Below are 13,722 nucleotides of genomic sequence, written 5' to 3' on the forward strand. Positions count from 1 at the left end.
GGATGCCTTTTTGCCTCTAACCACCTCTTTTACTGAGCTGTTTAGCCATCGTGGCATTTTTTTTATCCTTTAGATTTTTTTTAACTTGGCGTATACATTTAGTTTGAGACTCTATTATGGCAGCAGTGCCAGGTGGAATTTCTCCTTTGTGGATATTATTTTTCATTCCACTGGGTATCTGGCATACACCCCACCAATCAATAGTGGCATTCCTGGTTTAGTGGCTGAGAACCCAACTCGCAGCAGGGCGCACTGGATTATGTGTTACCAGTAGCAGGCCAAACATGCCCAACTTGACAATAAGTGATCGCTACAGATCTAGAACCATCTGTGATGGCCAGTTTCCAGAGGGCGATAGCAGCACATTTATGGACTGATACCATCTCCCTTTTCTTTTACCTTCTTTGAATCTGGATCTCCCACATCCCAGGTGAGTGAGTGCCCTAATCACTGGTCTACTGGGTGTTCTGTACACACATGCACACTCACCCTCTGCTGTCTTATGTATGAGGCCTGATCGGATAAGTATGTTCTGAGCATACCTACCAGATCAAACCCCACAGGGGAGCCAGGAGGGGGATCATCTCAACTGAGGCTTAGGCATGAATTAGGGCTCAGAATAGCTTGCTAGCTGTGGGGCAGCATCAGGACTTAGGTGACTTTGTGTATGTCTACCAACGGAAATGTAGGCACCTACAGGGTTAAGCAGTACTGAGTAGTGGCTTGGAGGATATCAGGGGGATCCAAATAGAGACTTACAGTCCTAAGGAGGCAGTTACCCGGCTAAGTACCCTTGTGAATCTGGCCTGCAGTGCCTCTGGTCAGCCACAATACAGAATTAAAGCAGTAAAAACTATTTTATTCAGGCCTGCATATAAAGAGCAGCCAGAGGAAACCATCTGCAGTGTCCAAGTGTCAGTTCCACACAATCCAGAAACTGGACTGCATATCACTAGTGCCATTGTATCTATTATTAACTATTTGCATACATACAGATATAAAAAATGTATTAAAGGTATTGTTTAAAATCAAATTAACGCAAATTAAGAGGGAAGGTACTGTACATCTGGGGTCGGGCTTGGGTTATGGGGGATTGCAAGTATCAGTTACAAGGTTCATGAGTTTCAGAGTAGCCGCCGTGTTATTCTGTATCCTCAAAAAGAAAAGGAGTACTTGTGGCACCTTAGAGACTAACAAATTTATTTGAGCATAAGCTTTCGTGAGCTACAGCTCCGATGCATCCGATGAAGTGAGCTGTAGCTCCGATGAAGTGAGCTGTAGCTCATGAAAGCTTATGCTCAAATAGATTTGTTAGTCTCTAAGGTGCCACAAGTACTCCTTTTCTTTTTAAGGTTCACGAGGTACATACGTATCATATAACCAGCATAGATCCAGATTGGGGTGTGGGAGTTTTTAAAGCATCAGTGGATAAATGGGCTCGGGTACACCACCCATGGAATGTATTAAGAGTCCAAGTCAGTATTGGTGTAGAGAATAAGTACATGGGTGCGGTGCGTCTCTCAGTTTGTCAGGGAAGGAAGTGGGTTATTTCCCTAGTCAGTGTTCTTGGTTACTCGACGTGGTACTGGCGGTGTCCTGTGATGTTTCCGTGTAGATGTCTCTGGACCACCTGATGGTGTTGGACACCATTAGCTGTCTTATGAGCTGGGCCTAGTGTCAATCGACTCTGCAGGCTCTGAGTCTCACTCTTATCATATCCTTGTTTAATGGGCAACTTGTTGCCTATGAATAATCCTTCACTTAAAAGCAAAGTGAAAGTGAGTGCAAGTTTGCTGCCTCTTCTCTTCACACCTGGGGGATAAGTGGGTGTTAATGAGGCCATTTAGAGCAATTGTCAAATGAGAGTCAATCACCACACCTAATTTCAGCCCTTCAACCACTTGGGCCAGGATGCAGTAGTTTGAAAATTCCTTAAGGGGTACATTTTTCTGGCTAGGCTCTCCCCTGACACAACTCACTTGCACCCCAGTTACATACTCCTTTGACAATGCTTTAAAAGTGCCAGTTCCACGTGTGCCTGTTTTTTAGTGGTACAAAAGCCCAAATTTTTGTTGTAAACTCTTTGAAGCTTTCACACTGTTTCTCAATGGCCCTCATGTGTTTCTCCCCACAAGCACACCCTGCCTCTTGGTGTTTTGTTAGCTGTCTTGACCTGACCTACCCTATGTTAAGGAACATGAGAAATCCACTTTTGAAAAGTTTCATCCCCACAACAGTAGCCTGAGCTTTACAAACCTGCCAAATGTCCCATTTTGCAGAGGTCACCAGAGTTAGCAAGAACCTCAGAAGGCAAGAAACAGCCACTCACGTACCTATCTACCTTTCTCTGTCCAGAGAGCACCTGTCCCTTACTGTGTGAGACATAGGGGAGAAATGAGAAACAAGACCATAGTGGGGGTAAGTCAGGGCAAATGGGGGGCCCAGTGAGATATAAGAGACAAGAAGGCTTAGAGGGACCCTGGAGGACAGAAAAACGTGAGAGAAAAAAGGACCCAGAGGCACGATAGAGGGAGACAAATGGCTGGTGTGGGAGAGGACACAGGGAAATGTGAGAAAACAAAGAGGGACTATGGCAGGGCCAGGACCAGCTTTTGCAATATGCACTGAGATGTAGTGCCCAGGTCTCCTGATTTGTCAGTGTAGCTGGGCTTGCACCTAGAGCGTTTGAAAATAGTATGGCACAAGTATATGCAGTTATGTCCTACACTGTGCTCCTGTGAATTGGCACCTAGGCTGTTTGGGATAAAGGTACTGTGGGCAAGGCTTGTGGGGATAGCGAGAGGCTGATATTTAAAGCAGGTTGAGATTTGACGAAGGATTGGATCCCCAAATGAAAATATCAGCCTATTTGTCCATCCGTTCTGGAAGGGATTTAGAGAAGTGACTATTGGGTGGTGTCCGTGCATAACTTTTGCCTCATTTCAGCATTTTCCCTCAGCAGTTACTAGCCCAGGGGAAAAAATTCAGCAGCAGAATATAGGTCAGATCCTGCAAGGCATCCTTCAATAGCAGTCTTTGCTTAAGGAGGAAGCAGTTGGTGGTCAGGGATTTGGCAGGATTGGTACTTGAGGAACCTTCTTGCATTAATTAGAGCTAGGCCTGCTGGCTCATCAGTCTGAAGGTCTGTTTACTACAGGGTGGCACTTTCATCACTGGATTCCCCTCACCTGCTTTTTAGAGAGTTTTATCTTTAAAGCCTGTTCTACCGTTCTTATTGTTATGTTTCTGTGTTGGGAGTATTTGCAGTTTGATTATGAGTAACACATTTTTGGCTGCACCTGCAGGCAGTCTTGTGAAGTGAAAGGCTGTGAGCAATAGGCAAGCAAAATCAGAAATGCAGAGGAACATCACCTTACAACCTGGGGGGGGGGGGGAGGATATGGGAGAGAGGTGCGAGGGCAAGGTGGCAGAGAGGTTTGCAATAAACTGCAAATCTGGAGCTCTCCTACTGACTCCTGTCAATATTTCTCTACCCTTCACAACCCTTATTACAAGGCAAAGTCTCATACTGTAACTGCTGTGGAATAGCTATCATTTATCCATTTCACAGATAAAAGAGTTTACACAAGGTCACTTTAGGCAGAACTGGTAATAGACCCAAGGCCCTCCCTTAGAGAAGGATTTATTAAAGAGGATATTCTATATCCTAGTCAAGAGGAGAGGATAGACATTAATACATTACAGGTAGAAACTGAAGAAAAACCATCAAACAAAAAACTGTTCAATTCAAATACATCACATGAAGGCAGATGACTAAATACTGACAAATTTTAGAATCGTAGAATCATAGAAGATTAGGGTTGGAAGAGACTTCAGGAGATCATCTTGTCTAACCCCCTGCTCAAAGTGGAACCAACCCCAACTAAATCATCCCAGCCAGGGCTTTGTCAAGCCTGACCTTAAAAACCTCTAACGATGGAGATTCCACCACCTCCCTAGGTAACCCATTCCAGCGCTTCACCACTCTCCTACTGAAATAGTTTTTCTTAATATCCAACCCAGACCTCCCCCACTGCAACTTGAGACCATTGCTTCTTGTTCTGCCATCTGCCACCACTGAGAATGGCCTAGCTCCATCCTCTTTGGAACCCCCCTTTAGGTAGTTGAAGGCGGCTATCAAATCCCTCCCTCACTCTTCTTTTCTTCAGACTAAATAAGCCCAGTTCTCTCAGCCTGTCCTCATAAGTCATGTGCCCCAGCCTTCTAATCATTTTTGTTGCTCTCCACTGGACTCTCCAATTTGTCCACATCCTTTCGGTGAGGTGGGAGGGGGTGCCCAAAACTGGTGTGCCAAAACAGTACTCCAGATATGGCCTCACCAGTGCTAAATAGAGGGGAATAATCACTTCCCTCGATCTCCTCGCAATGCAGCCCAATATGCCATTAGCCTTCTTGACAACAAGGGCACACTGTTGTTGACTTATATCCAGCTTCTCGTCCACTGTAATCCCCAGGTCCTTTTCTGCAGAACTGCCACTTAGCCAGTCGGTCCCCAGCCTGTAGCAGTGCATGGGATTCTTCCATCCTAAGTGCAGGACTCTGCACTTGTCCTTGCTGAACCTTATCAGATTTCTTTTGGCCCAATCCTCCAATTTGTCTAGGTCACTCTGGACCCTATCCCTACCCTTATCCTCCAGCATATCTACCTCTACCCCCAGTTTAGTGTCATCTGCAAACTTGCTGAGGGTGCAATCCATCCCATCATCCAGAGCATTAATGATTATAATTCTTGTATACAAACACTAGAAGCCTAAATACTAAGATGGATGAACTTGAGTGCCTGGTATTAAATAAGGATATTGACATAATAGGCATCACAAAAATTTGGTGGAATGAGGATAATCTATGGCACATGGTAATTCCGGATACAATGAAGGAATGACAGTGCACTGGGGGCGGGTGGGGCGAGAGAAGGGGTGAGGGGGTAGCACTATATTTGAAAGAAAGCATAGAATTAAATATAGTAAAAGTCTTAAATGAAACAAACAGTACCATAGAATCTCTATGAATAGAAATTCCATTCTTGAATAATAAGAATATAGCAGTAGGAATATACAACCAGTCACCTGACCAGAATGGTGACGGTGATTGTAAAATGCTCAGGGAGATTAGAGAGGTTACAAAACCAGAAAACCCAATAATAATGGGGGATTTCAACTATCCCCATATTGACTGAAAACATGTTACCTCAAGAGAGGATGCAGAGATAAAATTTCTAGATATCATTAAGACAGCTTCTTGGAACAGCTAGTCCCGGAACTCACAAGGGGAGAGGCAATTCTTGATGTAGTCCTAAGTGATGCACAGGATGGTTCAAGAGGTGAATATAGCTGAACTGCTTAGTAATAGCAATCATATATTATTAAATGTAACATCCTTATAGGGGGCAAATGCCAAAGAAACCAACCACAGCAGCATTTAACTTCAAAAAGGGGAACTACAGAAAAATGAGGAATCTCATTAAATGAAATTAAAAGGAATAATTACAAGAGTGAAATGCCTGCAAACTGCACAGAAATTTTATAAAAACCACCATACTAGAGGCTCCGACTATATGTATATCTCAAATGAAAAAACAAAAAACAAACCACCACCAACAGTAAGAGGACCCCCAAAAAAAGCCACCCTAGCTAAACAACAGAGTAAAAGAGGTGGTCAGAGATAAAAAGACATCCTTTAAGAATTGGAAGTCAAATCCTACTGAGGAAAATAGAAAGGAACATAAACTCTGGCAAGTCAAGTGTGAAACTATAATTAGGCAGGTCAAACAAGAATTTGAAGAACACCTAACAAATGACTCAAAAATGATGAGCAAATATTTTTTAAGTACATCGAAAGCAGAAAGCCTGCCAAACAATCAGTGGGGCCACTGGGCAATTGAGGTGCTAAAGGAGCACTCAAGGAAGACAAGGCCATTGTGGAGAAGCTAAATTAATTCTTTGCATCCATCTTCATTGCAGAGGATGTGAGGGAGATTCTCACACCTGAGCCATTCTTTTTAGGTGACATATCCAAGAAAGTGTACCAGATTGAGCTGTCAATAGAGGAGGTTTTGGAACAAATAATAATAAGTCATCAGGACCAGATGGTATTCACCCGAGAGTCCCAAAAGAACTACTGACTGTGGTATTTGACCTAGGACTTAAATCAGCCTCCGTACCAGATGACTGGAGGATAGCTAATGTAATGCCAATTTTTTAAAATGCTCAAGAGATGATCCTGGCAATTGCATGCTGAAAAGCTTAACTTTAGCACCAGGCAAAAGTGGTTGAAACTATAATGAAGAACAGAATTATCAGACACATAGATGAACATAATATGTTGGGGGAAGAGTCAACACGGCTTTTATAAAGGGAAATCATGCCTCCTCAGTCTATTAGAATTTTTTGAGGGTGTCAACAAACGTGGACAAAGGTGATTCAGTGGATGCAATGTATTTGGACTCTCAGAAAGCCTTTGACAAAGTTCCTCACCAAAGGCTCTTAAGCAAAGTAGGATGTTATGGGATAAGAGGGAAACTCCTCTTATGGATCAGTGACTGATTAAAATATAGGAAACAACGTATAGGAATAAATGGTCAGTTTTCACAGTGGAGAGAGGTAAATTCCAGGGTCCCCCAAAGATTTGTACTGGGACCAGTGTTGTTCAACATATTCATAAATTATCTGGAAAAAGGGGTGAACAGCAAGGTGGCAAAGTTTGCAGATGATACAAAATCACGAAAGATAGTTAGGTTCAAAGCCAACTGCAAAGAGTTATAAAGGGATCTTACAAGACCGGGTGGCTGGGCAAGAAAATGGTGCAATGAAACAAAACAAAAGTAAATTGATAAATGCAAAGAATAGCAAAGAATAGTGGAAAAATAATCCCACCTATACATACAAAATTATGGTGTCTAAATTAGCTGTTACCACACAAAAGAGTTTTTGAAGTCATTGTGCATAGTTCCCTGAAAACATCTGCTCAATGCGCAGTGGCAGCCAAAAAAGCGAACAGAATGTTAGGAACCATGAGGGAAGGGATAGATAATAAGACAGAAAATACCATAATGCCACTGTATGAATCCATGTTACTCCCGCACCTTGAATGCTGTGTGTGGTTCTGGTTGCCCCATCTCAAAAAAGATATAATAGAACTGGAAAAGGTGCAGAGGAGGGCAATGAAAATGATGAGGGGCATGGAACAGCTTCCATAAGAGGAAAGAGATTAAAAAGACTTGGGACTCTTTAGCTTAGAAGAGAGATGGGGGGGAGGGGGGAATATGATAGAGGTCTATAGAATCATGAATGGTATGGAGAAAGTGAATAGGGAAGTGTTATTTACCCCTTCACATAATCAGGTGTCATCCAATGAAATTAATAAGCAGCAGGTTTAAAACTAAGATAAGGAAGTACTTCTTCACACCACACACAGTCAACCTGTGGAACTCACTGCTAGGGGATGTTGTGAAGGCCAAAAGCATAACTGGGTTAAAAAAAGAATGAGATAAATTCCTGGAGGATAGGTCCATCAATGGCTACTAGCCAAGATGGTCAGAGATGCAACCCCATGCTCTGGATGTCCTAAACCTCTGACTACCAGAAGCTGGGATTGGACAACAGGGGATGGGTCAGTCAATACATTGTCCTGTTCTGTTAATTCGCTCTGATGCATCGGGCTAAAGCCATTGTTGGAAAACAGGATACAGGGCTAGATGGACCATTGTTCGGACCCAGTATAGCCATTTGCATGTTCTTATATAATATAATAAGCAGCTGAGCGTATTCCTTCTGTCCAATAGACTTTTGGAAGGTGTATGTCAAATTAGGTTTCTTTATCTGCTGAAATACATATAGACTCTAGTGTTGCTTCCACATTTTCTTTATCTTAGGTTATAAAGGCTCATACTTTTACATGCGGAGGGCCCCAGTTCACTCCCTGCAGACATCCCCAAAAGGGGTGGTATCACATTTGGCTTCACTGTCCGTAGCCACTAAACCACAACCAACTTCCTGATCCTGGAAGAGATGCTGAAGCCCAGCACTCCACTGGTGTTCTGCAATGTGTGTGTTGTGTCTCCCTATATGGGCTGCTACATGTAGAGGTTAGTAAGCTGCTTCCTCTCTCCCCAGTTACTCCTATAGCAGAAGTGGAAGAGGTCTATACTGTGGATCTGAAAGGGGGAGGGTCAAACCGAGTTAGAGGTGAAAAAAATATCCATACATCTGTAAGAGTTAGTGTAAGGACCCTGGAGTAATTGTGGGAATGATTTTATATTGTAAAACGTATTTGGATGTTGTGTTAATATTTGTTTTTCTGTTGCATATTTAGTGTTTGTATTTGATTAAAAGGTGCTGTGCCTTTAAGAACAGAATGTGGGAAACAGCATGTGTTGGACACTGAGTGGTGTGATATGACCTGTGTGTCCACGGTCTGGAAGACCCTGCCTGCCTAAGATCTGAAAAGGTCAGAACTTGAATTAATAAACTTATTTTCCCAGTAAAGAACCCTCATTCTCTTTAGCACTTGAGATGCCGCTCAGGGTGTTGTTAATGCAGTGTTGCCAGGTCTCATGATTTTATTGTGAGACTTGTGGTATTTGATGTTTTTCTTAAAGTCCCTGCTGCTGGAACCAGAAAATTGGAGGAGAATCTCAGCTTTCCTTCCCCTTCATCCCCGCCCCCATACATTTATAATCCTCCTGGTTGCAAAGAAAACCTTGAAAACATGAAGCTAGAACACCCTAAAGATTTAAAAACCAGGAGACGAAAAAAGAAAGCAACATTTATTATTTAAAACAAAATATCATGATTCTTGGGCCCTGACTCATGGATTTTTTCACATTTGGGGTTGGCAGTACTGCTAATGAAGTACAGAGTCTTTCACCAATAGGTCACAATCTGAATCCTACCCAGCTCAGCAGGGATTACCAGCTGTTCACATCTAATGGATGTTTGGTGGCCCCTATTTGAGATGAGGCTCACTTCTAGGTGCCACATAATCTCTTCAGACTGCCTCTCACCATGTGATTGTACTGGGCCTAGCCCAATGGCCCCCTGATCCCACTTGGATCCTCTAGTTAGAACTCCTGCAGCAGGGGCCAGAATTGCCCTTTTCACAATAAATTTGTGGGACGTGGCATCACTGCAATTGTTATACACACACTGGAATGAGCAGGAGGAGTTCAAAAATAAGAAGACAGACCAAAACCCATCATTTGATGATGGGGCTGATCTCATGCTATTTTGGAGTCTGACTTACGATGTTTGAACTTTTGGGGTTGGCTATACTATGCTTTTTCAACAGACTTTTAGTATGTATCCAACAAGTTCTTGGAATGTATTCGAGACAATTTTTTATTTCAGAAGGTGGAGAAAGCTATTAGGGGAGAGGCTATTCTAGATTTGTTTTTGACAAATAGGGAGGAACTGGTTGAGAATTTGAAAGTGGAATGCAGCTTGGGTGAAAGTGATCATGAAATGATAGAGTTCATGATTCTAAAGAATGGTAGGCTGGAAAACAGCACAATAAAGATAATGGATTTCAAGAAGGCAGACTTTACCAAACTCAGGGAGTTGGTAGGTAAGATCCCATGGGAAGAAAATCTAAGGGGGCAAACAGTTAAAGAGATTTGACAGTTTTTCAAAGAGACATTATTAAGAACACAAGAGCAAACTATCCCACGGTGTAGGAAAGATAGGAAGTATGGCAAGAGACTACCCTGGCTTAACCAAAGGGATCTTCAATAATCTGAAACTCAAAAAAGAGTCCTGCAAAAAAGTGAAAACAAGGTGAAATGACAAAGGATGAACATAAACAAATAATACAAGTACGTAAGGACAAAATTAGAAAGGCCAAGGCACAAAACAAGATTAAACTATCTAGCAGCACAAAGAGTAAAAAGAAAACATTCTGCAACTACATTAGAAGCAAAAGGAAGACCAAGGACAGGTTAGGCCTGTTACTCAATGAGGGGAGGAAAAACAATAACAGAAAATGTGGAAATGGCAAAAGTGCTAAATTACTTTTTTATTTCAGTTTTGACCAAAAAGGTTGGTAGAGATTGGACATCTAACATAGTGAATGCCAGTGAAAATGAGGTAGGATCAGAGGCTAAAATAGAGAAAGAAAAAATTACTCAGACAAGTTAGATGTCTTCATGTCACCAGGGCCCGATGAAATACATCCTAGAATATTCAAGGAGCTGACTGAGGAGATATCTGAGCCATTAGCTATTATCTTTGAAAAGTCATGGAAGACAGGGAAGATTCCAGAGGACTTGAACAGGGCAAGTATAGTGCCAATCTATAAAAAGGGAAATAAGGACAACCTGGGGAATTACAGGCCAGTCATCTTAACTTCAGTACCCGGAAAGATAATGGAACAAATAATTCAGTAGTTTGTAAACACCTAGAAGATAATAAGGTGATGAGTAACACCATGGATTTGTCAAGAACAAATTGTGTCAAACCAGCCTAATCTCTTTCTTTGACAGGGTAACAAGCCTTGTGGATGAGGGGAAGCAGTAGATGTGTGATATCTTGACTTTAGTAAGGCTTTTTGATACTGTCTTGCATGACCCTCTCATAAACAAACTAGGGAAATATAACCTAGATGGAGATACTATAAGGTGGGTGCATAACTGGTTGGAAAACCATTCCCAGAGAGTAGTTATAAGTTGTTCACAGTCTAGCTGGAAGGGCATAACAAGTAGGGGTCCGCAGGGATCAGTTTGGATCCTGTTCTCTTCAATATCTTTATAAATGATTTAGATAAAGGCATAGAGAGAGCACAAATAAAGTTTGCGGACAATACCATGCTGGGAGGAGTTGTAAGAGCTTTGGAAGATAGGATGAAAGTTCAAAATGATCTGGAGAAATGTCTGAAGTAAACAGGATGAAATTCAGTAAGGACAAATGCAAAGTACTCTACTTAGGAAGGAACAATCAATTGCAAACGTACAAAATGGGAAATGACTGCCATGAGCCTGTTCCTGAGTACATTTTAAATTCAATAGTCTTTCCATGAATATTCACTTTCATTCTCCAGGCAAGCTCTGTGTCATCAGACATGATAGATCCCAGAAACAGTAGCTCTTCATTATCTGTACTATTAGTCAGCTCCCCCATATCTTTGGTGTGGCAAACAGCTGCAAAATGTCCATATTTTATGCCTTTATTATGCCTTGTGCCTATGGCAAAACATACATCTGTTGGGCTATGAATTTTTCCACACTTGTGCATGTAGGCTGAAAGGCTTTAGTGTTTGACTCATATTTGTCCCTCTTAGCCTAAGAATAATGACAGGTTTCAGAGTAACAGCCGTGTTAGTCTGTATTCGCAAAAAGAAAAGGAGTACTTGTGGCACCTTAGAGACTAACCAATTTATTTAGCAGGAGTCCAGCAGGAGTCCTGCTGGAGAGTGAGTTTGTGTGTGAGGGGGTGGAGGGTGAGAAAACCTGGATTTGTGCTGGAAATGGCCCAACTTGATGATCACTTTAGATAAGCTATTACCAGCAGGACAGTGGGGTGGGAGGAGGTATTGTTTCATGTTCTCTGCGTGTATATAAAGTCTGCTGCAGTTTCCACGGTGTGCATCCGATGAAGTGAGCTGTAGCTCACGAAAGCTCATGCTCAAATAAATTGGTTAGTCTCTAAGGTGCCACAAGTACTCCTTTTCTTTTAGCCTAAGAGTTCTCTCTCATTGCCTCAGGAGTTTTATGATAATGACTTTCAGCCTTCATGCTGTCTACAATTTCTAAGCTAGTTTCAGGTTTTTCAAGTTGCTGTTTGACTAGTGCAGGGGAGTGGTCTAGATCAGTGCTTCTCAAGCTATCTGATGTGGGGGACCGGCAATTTTTTTTCCAAAGTACGTGCAGACTGGCAGCCAATGGCTCGCGGACCGGCACCAATCCGCGGACCACCACTTTGAGTAGCACTGGACTAGATGACCTCTCAAGGTCCTTTCCAGTCCTATGATTCTCTATTATTCTACCTTAAAAGATGATGTAAAAAGTTGCCAGCGAAAGCCATTTACACTGCAAAAAAACAACCAAAAAAAGTACTAAAGTCTGCAGTAGACAGCAGTCATAGAGTTGGAGGCTGGAAGAGACCATATCATCATGAAGTGCACTTTTGCTCATTTCAGTATTCGAGACCAACTAGTGATGACAATAGACCACAATTCACTGCAGCAGAATTTAAGTCATTCTGCAGGAAATATAATTTTGATCATGTTACTAGCAGCCTATATTACCCACAAGCGGATGGAGAGGCTGAGCTAGCTCTGCAAAGAGCCAAGAAAATCCTACAACCAGAAAATCCATTCCTTGCTCTTCTAAGCTACCGATCAATACCAATGGCAGCTACTGGATACAGTCCAACACAATTCCTAATGGAAAGAAAACAGAAAAAACAGTTAGTTACCTTGCCGTAACTGTTGTTCTTTGAGATGTGTTGCTTATGTAGGTGTGTGCTCGCCTCAGACACCGCTGCTGGAAAGTTTTCCGTCAGTTATGGAAAGTCAGTAATGTTTTTTTCTTCTTTGAGAGCTTCCTCATGCCCATTCCAATGTAGGTGACTCCCAAGCAGTTGCGCAGGTGGAGGGTTCAAAGTTATTGGTATGCTGATTGTACTGCTGCTCAGCCAAACCCAACATTATCTCTAGCCTGTTGGGTGATGGCATGTGAGATGTGAAAGTGTGAGCTAATGACCACGTTGCCGCTCTACAAATGTCCTGGATAGAAACTTGTGCCAGAAATGCTGCCAAAGATGCTTGGGCCCTCGTGGACTGTGCCGTTAGGGCAGGGGGAGCAGAGACCTTTGCAAGGTCGTAGCATGAGCAGATACAGGAAGTGATGCAGGAAGGGTCTCCCATCTGGGCTGAGATGGGAGACCCTTCATCCTGTCTGAAATGGCTATGAAAAGTTGAGCGGATTTCTGAAATGATTTACTCCTTTCTAAGTGAAGACTAGTGCACATCTAATGTCCAGATAGTGGAGCCTTTGTTCCTCTCTGTTGGCATGTTATTTCGGATAGAAGACCAGAAGGAAGATATTCTGGTTCCTATGGAATTGGGAGACCACCTTTGGAAGGAAGGCTGGATGCCAGCGCAATTGGACCTTGTCCTTGAAGAATACCATATAAGGTGGTTCTAACATGAGGGCCCAGATCTCCGAGATCCTTCTGGCAGAAGTAATGTCCACCAGGAAGGACATCTTCTATGACAGGTGGAGCAGTGAGCATGTTGCCAATGGTTCAAATGGAGGTCCTGTCAGTCTTGCCAATACCGAGGTGAGGTCCCAGGAAGGGATTGGTTGCCATACCAAGGGGTACAGTCTCTCAAGACCCTTAGGAAATCGATTACAGATGTAGTTTGAGAAAACAGAACAGCCATTCACCCAGGGATGGAAGGCTGAGATTACCGCCAGATGGGCCCTAATAGATGAAACAGTTAGTCCTTGCTTTTCAGGTGGAGTAAGTAGTCTAAAATGAATGGCAGTATTGACTGTGTGGGTGAGACACCTTTCTGTGTAGACCAGATCAAGAGCCTTTTCCACTTTGTCAGGTAGGTGGCTCTAGAGGACAGTTTTCTGCTCCCTAAAAGCACTTTGTGAACTGGCTCCAAACTAGCTACCTGGGGCAGAGGTCTTCTCTGAAAGCCCCTGCTCCTCCTTATATTATAGTCTTGGCGGGCGGGTGGCAGGAAGAAACGATAGCCGGT

This window comes from Lepidochelys olivacea, assembly GCF_965140295.1.
Source record: "Lepidochelys olivacea isolate rLepOli2 genome assembly, chromosome: 1".
In the NCBI taxonomy this organism is placed as follows: domain Eukaryota; kingdom Metazoa; phylum Chordata; order Testudines; family Cheloniidae; genus Lepidochelys; species Lepidochelys olivacea.